Here is a 12,543-nt window from a genome sequence, read left to right as displayed (position 1 = left end):
CGCCCCCTCCAAAAAATGACGCCACTCCTCAAAAGCCAACTTAATAGCCAAAAGTTCCCTGTTGCCAATATCATAGTTCCTTTCTGCAGTAGACAATTTCTTCGAAAAGAAAGCACACGGACGCCATTCACCAGGGGACGGGCCCTGAGACAGTACCGCTCCCACCCCCACCTCTGATGCGTCAACCTCTACAATAAAAGCAAGCGAGACATCTGGCTGTACGAGAATAGGGGCCGAGGTGAATCTCTCCTTCAGAGATGCAAAGGCAGTTTTGGCTGCATGTGACCATTTGGAAAAATCGGATCCCTTTCGGGTCATGTCCGTCAGTGGTTTGACCACCAAGGAATAGTTCTTTATAAACTTTCTATAAAAATTGGCAAACCCCAGGAAGCGTTGCAATGCCTTCAGGTTCTCAGGCAGATCCGAGTCTATAATCGCCCGGACTTTCTCTGGATCCATGCGGAAACCTGAATCTGACAACACATACCCCAGAAATGGCAGTTCTTTTACGGCGAACACACATTTTTCTAACTTAGCAAACAATTTGTTGGCCCTTAATATCTGCAGCACTTGTCTCACATGGATCTTATGTGTATCCAGATCCGGGGAATAGACCAGGATGTCATCAAGATATATCACAACAAATCTCCCGATAAGGTGACTAAAAATATCGTTGACAAAATGTTGGAACACCGCAGGCGCATTAGTAAGACCAAATGGCATGACCAGATTTTCATAATGCCCTTCCGGAGTATTAAAAGCCGTCTTCCACTCATCCCCCTCTTTGATGCGAACCAGGTTATAGGCTCCTCTGAGATCCATTTTGGAGAACCATTTAGCACCAGCAACCTGATTAAAGAGGTCGGGAATGAGAGGAAGAGGATAGGGATCTCGGATAGTTATCCGGTTTAATTCCCGGAAATCCAGGCAAGGACGTAGGCCCCCATCTTTCTTTTTAACGAAAAAGAACCCTGCAGCCACAGGTGAAGAAGAGGGTCTGATGTGTCCCTTAGCCAAACTCTCCGAAATATAATCTTTCATAGCCTTCCTCTCCGGGCCGGAAAGATTGTATAACCGGGTTTTAGGTAGTTTTGCCCCAGGTAATAGATTAATCGGGCAATCATATGGACGATGAGGTGGTAACCCCTGACAACCCTTCTCAGAGAACACATCCATAAAATCTGACAGAAAGGCAGGTAAAGATGTTACAGAGAGTGTAGAGCACCTACTACTCAAGCAGTTGTCCTTACAATGTTCACTCCACTCCACAATCTCCCCGGCCTGCCAATCCACCACTGGATTGTGAGTCACCAGCCAGGGAAGCCCCAATACTATAGGAGCCGGAAGACCGTCCAGGACATAACAAGAGATATGCTCTTTATGGAGGTCCCCTACCTGCAGATGGATATTATGGATGATCTGAGTTAACTCTTTCTGAGTAAGAGGGGAGGAGTCGATGGCAAAAACAGGAATGGTTCTGCGTATCGGTTCTGGAGTAAAACCCAGAGCCTGAGCAAACCGTGAATCCACCAAGTTGACCCCCGCCCCACTGTCCAAGAAGACGGAACAGATCTCAGTTTTATTGCCCGCCTCAACGGTAGCGGACAACAAAAACTGAGACATGCATATGGAGGAAACGAATACGCCCAGACTGTTATCCTCCGCACAATCTGGGGACTCTAGTGTTCCGGTGGCTCCTTAGTTTGTGGTCTCTTGGGTTCTGAGGGACAAACCTTTACAAAATGACCCCTCCCCCCTCAACGAAAACAAACCTCTGACCTACGGCGGAACTTAGGAGGATTCACCCGTCTAGTGGCGCCCCCTATTTGCATTGGTTCGACTGGACCATAACAGACCGATCCCTGCCCTATAGAGGCCTCCGTAAAATGTAATAGTCTCTCCCTGAGTCGTCTGTCGATTCTTATGGACAGAGACATAGCAGCCTCCAGAGACCCAGGGACCTCGTATACCGCCAGCGCATCTTTTAATTTTTCAGACAACCCCTGGCAGAACTGACTCCTAAGGGCCGAGTCGTTCCATAACGTATCAGTAGCCCACCTACGGAATTAGGAACAATATAGTTCAGCAGACCGGTTCTCCTGCCGAAGTCTACGTAGCTTAGACTCAGCCAGTGAGACCCTGTCCGGGTCATCATATACGAGACCCAGGGCTTCAAAAAACTCCTCCACTGATCGTAAGGCCGGAGAGTCTGATGGTAGGGAGAAAGCCCAAGCCTGCGGATCTCCTTGCAGGAGAGAAATTACAATGCCCACCCGTTGTTCCTCACCGCCGGAGGATCTAGGGCGTAACCTGAAGAACAATTTGCAAGCCTCTCTGAAGGTTACAAATTGGTCTCTCCCTCCTGAGAACCTATCAGGTAAAGCCACTTTTGGCTCAGGAGTACCTTGGTTTCCCGTAGCAACGGTGGAACCCAAGGATGGCTGCTGCAGCACTGTTGCTTTTAATCCTGCCACTTCAAGGGATAACCCCTGTAATTGTTTCGCCAAAACCGAAACCGGATCCATAGTGGAACAGAAAAATACAAAGCAAAACAGCAAGCAGAAAAAAAAAAAAAAAAAGAAATGTCACTTTTTTTTTTTTTTTTTTTTTTTAAAAGGCCAGATATACTGTCACGACCGCTATCCCAGCAGCAGTCGTGTCGCACCAGACGGAGGGGAAGGGGGACCCTTATCTACGGATGGGAAATAGAATGGCCACCCCTGAGTAACCCTAAGCTGGCACCTGTCTGCCCTGATACCCTAGACGGGGTGTGAACCCGTGCGGCGAGCAGGATGCCTAAACCCTCAGTCACCCTAACTAGACTGGTCTGGGGAAAGGCCGATGGGAGCGCTAGTCACCATCACTCATGTCTAGGAGAACAGCAGGGGAAGACAGCAACAAACAAACTATATCAGAGATAGACTTATCCAGTCACGAGCAGAGAAGGCGATCCCAAACACGACAGTCCACGCCGGACAAGAGCTCCACAGCAACACCATCAAACGATCTCCTTCCAAGGTCAGAGTAGCACTGGAAGTAAGGACTATATCTGGCAATGACTGCAAGTGAAACTGAAACTAATATAGTAGCTGGGAGTGGCAGACAGGACTCACCTGAGAAGGATGCCTAAACCCTCAGTCACCCTAACTAGACTGGTCTGGGGAAAGGCCGATGGGAGCGCTAGTCACCATCACTCACGTCTAGGAGAACAACAGGGGAAGACAGCAACAAACAAACTACAGCAGAGATAGAATTATCCAGTCACGAGCAGAGAAGGCGATCCCAAACACGACAGTCCACGCCGGACAAGAGCTCCACAGCAACACCATCAAATGATCTCCTTCCAAGGTCAGAGTAGCACTGGAAGTAAGGACTATATCTGGCAATGACTGCAAGTGAAAGTGAAACTAATATAGTAGCTGGGAGTGGCAGACAGGACTCACCTGAGAAAGATGCCTACAAACTCCCAGTCAGGACAAAAAGGTTCACAAGGCAAAACCCAGATGACATACCCTGAACCACGGAGCAAACTCACAAGCTATCGCGAGTAGCAAGTCGCTGCGACCTTCTCCTCCCAGACCTGTCTGGATCAGTCACAGTCGTGACACCTGTGCTGGAAATGCTCATCAGATAATGCGGATTTGGGTCACATATTATGGAACTGTCCAGAAGTGAGAGGCTTCTGGACCAGTTTCTCTGAAGAACTATATAGAAGATTAGACTGAACCGTGCTTTACGCAGGCGATACTGGGTCTCTCTTCCCCTTCTGAGTTGACGCCCCACCAGCTGCGAGTCTGTATGGAAGGCTTCATGGTCGCAAAGGCCTTAATCGTTAAGTACTGGGGCCACAGCTTTCACGAATGGAGGGCCCGGGTGGATACTATCGATGTTTATAGAAGAATAGCAAGGAAACCGGAACGACGTTAGTCAGAAAGGGCGCGCTTTTCATCTCGCCCCAAAATCCCTTATAGTGGAAATTCTGGGAACAGAATAGAAATTAAAATATGGGCAGATCACGCAGCAGTGAATTATAGGGGGGGGAGGGGGGTAGAAGAATCAAATGTGTGAATTGGTGTCAAATTATATTTGTAGACAAACTGTTTGTTATGTGAATTTATGTATTTGGTTCAGAAAACAATAAAGGATGTTAAATAAAAAAAAAAGAGAAGCAGCGGCTGCAGAACTCAACATTTACATCTGTGGCGAAACCAACCTCGCCACTGGGTTTTGGAGAGGCCTGTTTATCCGCCTCTTGCCCCAGGATTATGGGCCATATACTAACTTTTGAACCCCTGAACCGATTCCAGTGAATTTTGGATAGGTTTGTCCCCAAGTTATACTGTTTAAATTGATGTAAGTTATATGTATGGCCAATGTAAACTCACAAAGTTGTAACAATTTATAATAAGTGTAACTTGTCAGCTTGGGAGGAATATGCGGGTGTGTTTCTATTGTGCCATTGTCCCATTGTGTGTTTAAATGGTGATGTCTGTCCTATTGTCTGCACATGTGTATTGGTGACTTCTCTTTGTCTTGAGAGATAATTGGATTACGCCTTGGGTGTCTCCAGGGCAGAGAGGAGGAAACCATGATGCATTGTGGGGATGTATTGTCTCTGTGTATCCTACAGTGCTGCATATCTGTCCTATGTCACAGTCTTCATTCTGGTCCCCTAGGGGTGTGTACACCAGATGGGCTTGGTTGTTTTATACCTCCCTGTGGGCGGACCTGTAATTGCAACAACTGTAATAAAAACCAGGCTGGGTGTGCCAGCACCTCAGACCACTGTTTGACCCTCAACACGGAGCCTTGTCTCGTTATTGGGGGGATCCGCTGTATGCTGTTAGAGACTGATTGCCAGGAGTGTAAGCTGATTCCTGTTCGTCTGCTAGCAGCTATTCGTGAGGTTCCAGTTTGGAGTGCTACTTTGTATCCAGTTCGGGAGGTTGGTGTCCTGCAGTAGCTGGGCCTGTCTCTCAGAAAGGGGCATATCGCCTAAACGGATTTTAACCCCTTGTCTGCTGAAACGGTCCGTTACAACATCTATCTGCCACTTATAGGTCATGGAGAAGAGCCTCTGAAATGGTGGAAGTTTCCCAAAATCTACTTCACTAGGCCATACAAATGAGCACAAAAATGTCTGTGTATCCAAGCAACGAGCAGTAATGTTGTATCTAATCATTGTTCCCGTCTGAAACCAGACAAGGTGGATGAGCTGGTATTTTTGTCAAAGAACCTCTTAGTAGTAATTGCAACTGCAAGTTTTTAGAAATAGGATTTGGAAGAACTTCTAAAAAAGTCTGCAGGACCAAAAACTGCTTCATTAAAGGGTTCCCCTTTACATGATGTCCCCAGGAAGGGATAGTTTTTAGGATGCTGGACAGATATCCCGCAGGGTGTGCGCTTTCTGCGGGGGGCTAGTCTGGTCACATGTCCCCCTCTTGGGGGCGCGTGGCCTTTGCGATCCCCCCGCATCCACCGCACACCTAGGCCTATGTATCAGTGCACTTCTTGTTAGGGTTAGTTTTATTTTTATAAATGGCACTTTTATAGGTTTTTGTTACACTCTCCAGTCTCTATACTGTATTTTAGGTCACTTTTTTGCTTTAGACGTGCGCTGCGTGGGACGAGGGACGCTGCTGGTACTCCCACCAGCGTCGCTCGTCTCGCCCATCGCCCACCTGGGGATAGGACTAGGTTTATCATACAGATATCATTTATTTATTTTTCGCTTTTTAAAAAAATAGAAAGTTGCATCAAGTAGAGGATTACAAAAGCATTAATGGTTGATTCTCCCAATCTCTGATATAACTGTCTCACCAAAGAGCATATATATAATACAAATACAAAATACAACATATGCTTTTTGGTGGGACAGTAATATCAGAGATTGGGAAGAATCCATCATTAATGCTCATGTGATCTTCTACTTGATGCAACTTTCTATTTTTTTTTAAAAGTGAAAAATAAAGAGATTAAAAAAAATGATGCCCCGACTCCGCACTCCTCAGGCTTGTACTAAAACCAGGCTTAGGCCTCCCTGCCCCCCTCAGGCTCCGATCTTAGGGGGTCCCATCTGTGGCCAGTCCATTGCTTGGCTTCTCTGGGTTGCAGCTGAACTAGCTCACAATGCCACTCTGCCAATCACCGCCGTGGCCAGAGATTGGCAGACTGGTCATCTGCTGACGCTACCATCTGCAACCAAGAGAAGCCGCAGACAGGATTCCCAGCGGGCAGTGATGGAGGTGGGCATTACACTATTACCAGCCTGGGCACATAACTTTTAGAAATCCATGTTAAGATAATGTTGTGCTGCTGCTGCTGACCGCGGTCTTCTTTAACCAGTTCCTGTTTGTTCAGGAAAATCTTATTGTAATGAACACGTGTTCTTATAATACGTTAGTTCTCTGTTCTGTGCTATTAAGAAAAGGGAAAGTTTAGTATTTTGTACTTTTGCAGTAAAACAAATCTGTTATTTTCTTTAGTAAAAGAGGTTTTATTTTGAAACCCTGCATTTCAGCAGAACTACATTCCAGCATTACCAGTGATATCTGGGGGGCTACATTCCAGCATTACCAGTGATATCTGGGGGACTCCATTCCAGCATTACCAGTGATATCTGGGGGGCTACATTCCAGCATTACCAGTGATATCTGGGGGGCTACATTCCAGCATTACCAGTGACATCTGGGGGGCTACATTCCAGCATTACCAGTGATATCTGGGGGACTACATTCTAGCATTACCAGTGATATCTGGGGGGCTACATTCCAGCATTACCAGTGATATCTGGGGGGCTACATTCCAGCATTACCAGTGATATCTGGGGGACCACATTCCAGCATTACCAGTGATATCTGGGGGGCTACATTCCAGCATTACCAGTGATATCTGGGGGGCTACATTCCAGCATTACCAGTGATATCTGGGGGACCACATTCCAGCATTACCAGTGATATCTGGGGGGCTACATTCCAGCATTACCAGTGATATCTGGGGGGCTACATTCCAGCATTACCAGTGATATCTGGGGGGCTACATTCCAGCATTACCAGTGATATCTGGGGGACCACATTCTAGCATTACCAGTGATATCTGGGGGGCTACATTCCAGCATTACCAGTGATATCTGGGGGACTACATTCTAGCATTACCAGTGATATCTGGGGGGCTACATTCCAGCATTACCAGTGATATCTGGGGGGCTACATTCCAGCATTACCAGCGATATCTGGGGGGCTACATTCCAGCATTACCAGCGATATCTGGGGGACTCCATTCCAGCATTACCAGTGATATCTGGGGGACTACATTCCAGCATTACCAGTGATATCTGGGGGACCACATTCCAGCATCACCAGTGATATCTGGGGGACCACATTCCAGCATCACCAGTGATATCTGGGGGACCACATTCTAGCATTACCAGTGATATCTGGGGGGCTACATTCCAGCATTACCAGTGATATCTGGGGGACTACATTCCAGCATTACCAGTGATATCTGGGGGACCACATTCCAGCATTACCAGCGATATCTGGGGGACCACATTCCAGCATTACCAGTGATATCTGGGGGACCACATTCCAGCATTACCAGTGATATCTGGGGGACCACATTCCAGCATTACCAGTGATATCTGGGGGACTACATTCCAGCATTACCAGTGATATCTGGGGGGCTACATTCCAGCATTACCAGTGATATCTGGGGGGCTACATTCCAGCATTACCAGTGATATCTGGGGGGCTACATTCCAGCATTACCAGTGATATCTGGGGGGCTCCATTCCAGCATTACCAGTGATATCTGGGGGACCACATTCCAGCATTACCAGTGATATCTGGGGGACCACATTCTAGCATTACCAGTGATATCTGGGGGACCACATTCCAGCATTACCAGTGATATCTGGGGGACCACATTCCAGCATTACCAGTGATATCTGGGGGACTCCATTCCAGCATTACCAGTGATATCTGGGGGACTACATTCCAGCATTACCAGTGATATCTGGGGGACCACATTCCAGCATTACCAGTGATATCTGGGGGGCTACATTCCAGCATTACCAGTGATATCTGGGGGACTCCATTCCAGCATTACCAGTGATATCTGGGGGACTCCATTCCAGCATTACCAGTGATATCTGGGGGACTACATTCCAGCATTACCAGTGATATCTGGGGGACTCCATTCCAGCATTACCAGTGATATCTGGGGGACCACATTCCAGCATTACCAGTGATATCTGGGGGACTCCATTCCAGCATTACCAGTGATATCTGGGGGACTACATTCCAGCATTACCAGTGATATCTGGGGGACTACATTCCAGCATTACCAGTGATATCTGGGGGACTACATTCCAGCATTACCAGTGATATCTGGGGGACTACATTCCAGCATTACCAGTGATATCTGGGGGACTACATTCCAGCATTACCAGTGATATCTGGGGGACCACATTCCAGCATTACCAGTGATATATGGGGGACCACATTCCAGCATTACCAGTGATATATGGGGGACTCCATTCCAGCATTACCAGTGACATCTGGGGGACTACATTCCAGCATTACCAGTGATATCTGGGGGACTACATTCCAGCATTACCAGTGATATCTGGGGGACTACATTCCAGCATTACCAGTGATATCTGGGGGGCTACATTCCAGCATTACCAGTGATATCTGGGGGACTACATTCCAGCATTACCAGTGATATCTGGGGGACTACATTCCAGCATTACCAGTGATATCTGGGGGACTACATTCCAGCATTACCAGTGATATCTGGGGGACTAACTTTTTCCCAATCCAGACCTCAAAGGTCCCTTCTTTGGGGATGGTCCACTCTGAACCTACAGTCCCTTGGTGCCAATCTTTGAGGGGCTTAACAACTCCTCCTCTATAGATGGATTTCATGTACTGCTTGGCTGTCCTATAGTCAGAAGTGGTACCCTTCTGTTCCCTAAATTTCCCTAAACCCATGCTCGAGCCTTCTAAAAGTAGGTGCGTCCACCTCCAGTGTCCCACGACACACGCCCGGACTGTCCCGCGACACACGCCTGGACTGTCCCGCGACACACGCTTGGACGGCTGCTACTCCCCTTCGTTCGCCTCTGAGTTGCCCTAGGGTTTTTGACACCGACACACGGACTCCGTTCACCGTAGTTAGACCTCAGGAAAAGGAGTAATCAGTGTGAGGAAAAGGGTTCTCGCCAACACAAGGCGGCCCTCCGAGTCTCCTAATGAGATATACCAGCCTCGGTTTTGGCTCTGAATAGTGACCTGACCACAGGATAGGGCTTCCAATTGACCTGGAGTGGAAAAAGGGGCGCACAGGAAGCAAACACACAGTAGTCAATCTGCTTCATTGATCAATGACCTTGGCTGTCTCTGGGTTCTCTGCCTTTGCAAAGAACCATGTCTGGACCATTACCCCACCTTGCTGAATAAACCACTTCACTTATAGGTGTGGTTCTGGGGTACTTACCATACCTGTGTCTGTTGCCATTAGCAACATCACAATATTGTGCAATGTGCCCGTATTCCCTGCATGCAAAACAAAGGATAGCTCGTCAACCTGCACAATACCTTGTCTGGGCACATGGTGATCTGACTTGGTGCACAACATTAACCATCCCACCATGACTAGACCCCACACTACAATCTGTATTGAGTCCACTTACCACAGACTCATCTGAGGAATCTTCTGGCCTGGTGTTAATACTTCCAACTCCAGGGTCAGACACATTGTCCATCTCCATCCCTGAGTCGAATCCACTGTACGGGCGTTTACAATCGCGCGTTGGACAGAAGCGAACGCCCATTGTCGCGCGTTCCCGGAAGTCTATGTACGGGAACACGCGACACTACGCCCCAAAGAAGCTCCTGAACTTCTTGGGGCGTCTGGCGTTTTACAGCGCGATCGTAGGGAGGCATTGGTTTCTCCTTGTTGAGTGTTTTACAGCGCGTAGGAACGCGCTGTAAAACGCTCAGGTCTGAACCGGCTGTAATGCTCACACAATGATTCCTGTACCAGACTGGTCACTGCGCTATACCATAACCGAACACTCCACTGATATCCCGCACAAAAATTACCAACACAAAATAAAACTGTACATAGAAAGTTACAAAAAGACAAGATAACTATTCTGGACAAAACTGACATTTCAGGCAAAAACAATCAAATCGCTTTCCATAGACACCAAAACTAAATAAATTCCTTGTTAAAACCTGCAGCACCAACTCACCAAGATGTCTGCCAAAGCACAACGGAAATTAAAGATGGCCGACAAAGCACATGGCTTGACACACACAAAGGAAAATAAAATGGCCTTCACAAAGGAAATCAAGATAGTGTCTACAAAATCCAAACTCTACCCTGTACTGCTCAGCACACTATCATACAACCTCCGTACAATCAACACAATGGAAAGCGCTTACCTTATCCTCACACCCCTTGACGCAGCAGATAACAACCACATACACCAAAAGGTTCTTTAAAGGGAACCTGTCATGTGGATATTTGATTATAATCTAACTAATTATATACATTCATTAAAGAGGACCTTTCACCAGAATAAAACATCTAAACTAAGCATACAGACATGGAGAGCGGCGCCCAGGGATCTCCCTGCACTTACTGTTATCCCCGGGCGCCGCTCCGTTCGCCCGGTATAGCCTCCGGTATCTTCATAGTTAGGCTCCACCCAGGGGAACCTGCCGGCGTCTCTTTCTCCCATGCTGTAGCGCTGGCCAATCACAGCGCTCAGCTCATAGCCTGAGAGGTTTTTTTTTCTCTCAGGCTATGAGCCGAGCGCTGTGATTGGCCAGCCCTACAGCATAGGAGAAAGAGACGGCGTCAGGTTCCCCTGGGTGGAGCCTAACTATGAAGATACCGGAGGCTATACCGGGCGAACGGAACGGCGCCCGGGGATAACAGTAAGTGCAGGGAGATCCCTGGGCGCCGCTCTCCATGTCTGTATGCTTAGTTTAGATGTTTTATTCTGGTGAAAGGTCCTCTTTAACTACTAAAAAGTGCCTTAGAGGTATTCACTCACTGGGGTGACAGACGGTTACCTCATAATATACACACAAAGATGCCGCATGCTAAGGAGCTGATTCAAGTCCAGCGTGATGTCAGTGAGTCCAGCGTATATTTAATTCAGAGCTATAGCCACTCCCCTGCCCACCTGCTGCTGATTCATATGGAAAATAACTGTCACTCAGCAGCAGGTGGGCGGGGAGAGTCAGGAGCTCATGAATATTCATGACTCCTCATTATCAGCTGGAGCTTTTCAAGACAAGATGTTGGCAGATTGACTGGTCAATTACAGACAGTGACCCAGCATTGTGCTAAGAGAATCAGTCACTTATTTATGTTGCCCTCAGTTAAGACACCATAAAACTGGTGACAGGTTCCCTTTAAGAAGATTTTTTCTGATATCAGCAGATTGGAGTACACAGATTTCAGTTCACAAAGAGCAAAGCTTTCTCAAAAATGAGAGTAAGGAAAAGGATATTACCTTATGCCGGCCCTTTTTGCTTTTTGAAAAAAATTATCTCCTTACCTGTGCTCGCCAAACTGTTGTAGGAATCTTAATAGTTGTAATCCACTCGCATCAAACTTTGTGTAAGGAAAGGTCAAAATCTCAACCGCAGTCAGACAAAGGTGTTTTCATGTTAAGTTCTGCAACCGCCCTTCCCCCTGCTCAGTCTGTTTCTTTTATTTACTCACAAAAGGTGTAAAAGGGGCTGGCCCAAGACAAGGATACAGGAAGTGATGACACACAGGAAGTGATGACACACAGGAAGTGATGACATACAGGAAGTGATGACATGGGAAGACAAGACACCATCATTTAGAATAACCTAGCTAACAAACACATGTATACAATAATCTACCATTACCACTGGAGGTAACTCTATCCATCCTTGCTCAGTGATCAATGCCAGATAAAGTTACTATGATCCTCATGCATGTTTATTTACAGGACAGCGTCATTATCTCCAGCGGCTGATCAGGCGCACTAGAGACAACAAACACACGTTCCTTTCATATATTGTTCTCTTAACAAATGCATCCACGCCAAGCCAATAAATCGGCGTCTTGCGCGGGGGCCCTAGCCGGTGTCCATACATCAGCCAACAAAACACTGCTCTGCTGAACACATCAGTCTCCCCCGGCCCACAGCCCAGCGCTTAGCACACGGACCATTCGCGGACGGAGACCTCTGCGCCCGGCAGCTGTGACAGGACATGCACGGGGAGATATCCACTCCAATGGTTTACCCTGAGACCGAGAGACATGATGACAATACACAATATATTAGAAACACATCCTAATAAAATGTCCACAACAACCTTCAGATCCGGTCCAAATTGAAAAGACATCATCTATCTAATGCCTCCACCCCAACACGTGCTTGAAGTGGTGGCTCACCTAGATGCGTCTATCTTCCATATATGTCATACAAACAATATGGCGCCACATTTGGCCCCATTGCGGTGCCCCTTAAATGAATAAAAAAAAATC

General features: G+C 47.3%; 1 protein-coding gene across 1 annotated transcript in view; it reads right to left on the bottom strand.

Moving 5' to 3' along the window:
- LOC121002668 (regenerating islet-derived protein 4-like) overlaps positions 1–11,593 on the bottom strand; it is an 83,181-nt gene extending 71,588 nt beyond the window's left edge. The window contains exon 1 of the mRNA XM_040434102.1: positions 11,579–11,593. The gene's annotated coding sequence lies outside the window, so the exon portion shown is untranslated. The remainder of the gene's footprint in view (positions 1–11,578) is intronic.
- Positions 11,594–12,543: the final 950 nt, after the last annotated feature.

This window comes from Bufo bufo, chromosome 5 (genome assembly GCF_905171765.1).
Source record: "Bufo bufo chromosome 5, aBufBuf1.1, whole genome shotgun sequence".
NCBI classification, from domain to species: Eukaryota; Metazoa; Chordata; class Amphibia; order Anura; family Bufonidae; genus Bufo; species Bufo bufo.
Note: the sequence above shows the minus strand (reverse complement) of the source record. Positions and strands in the feature narration are given on the sequence as shown.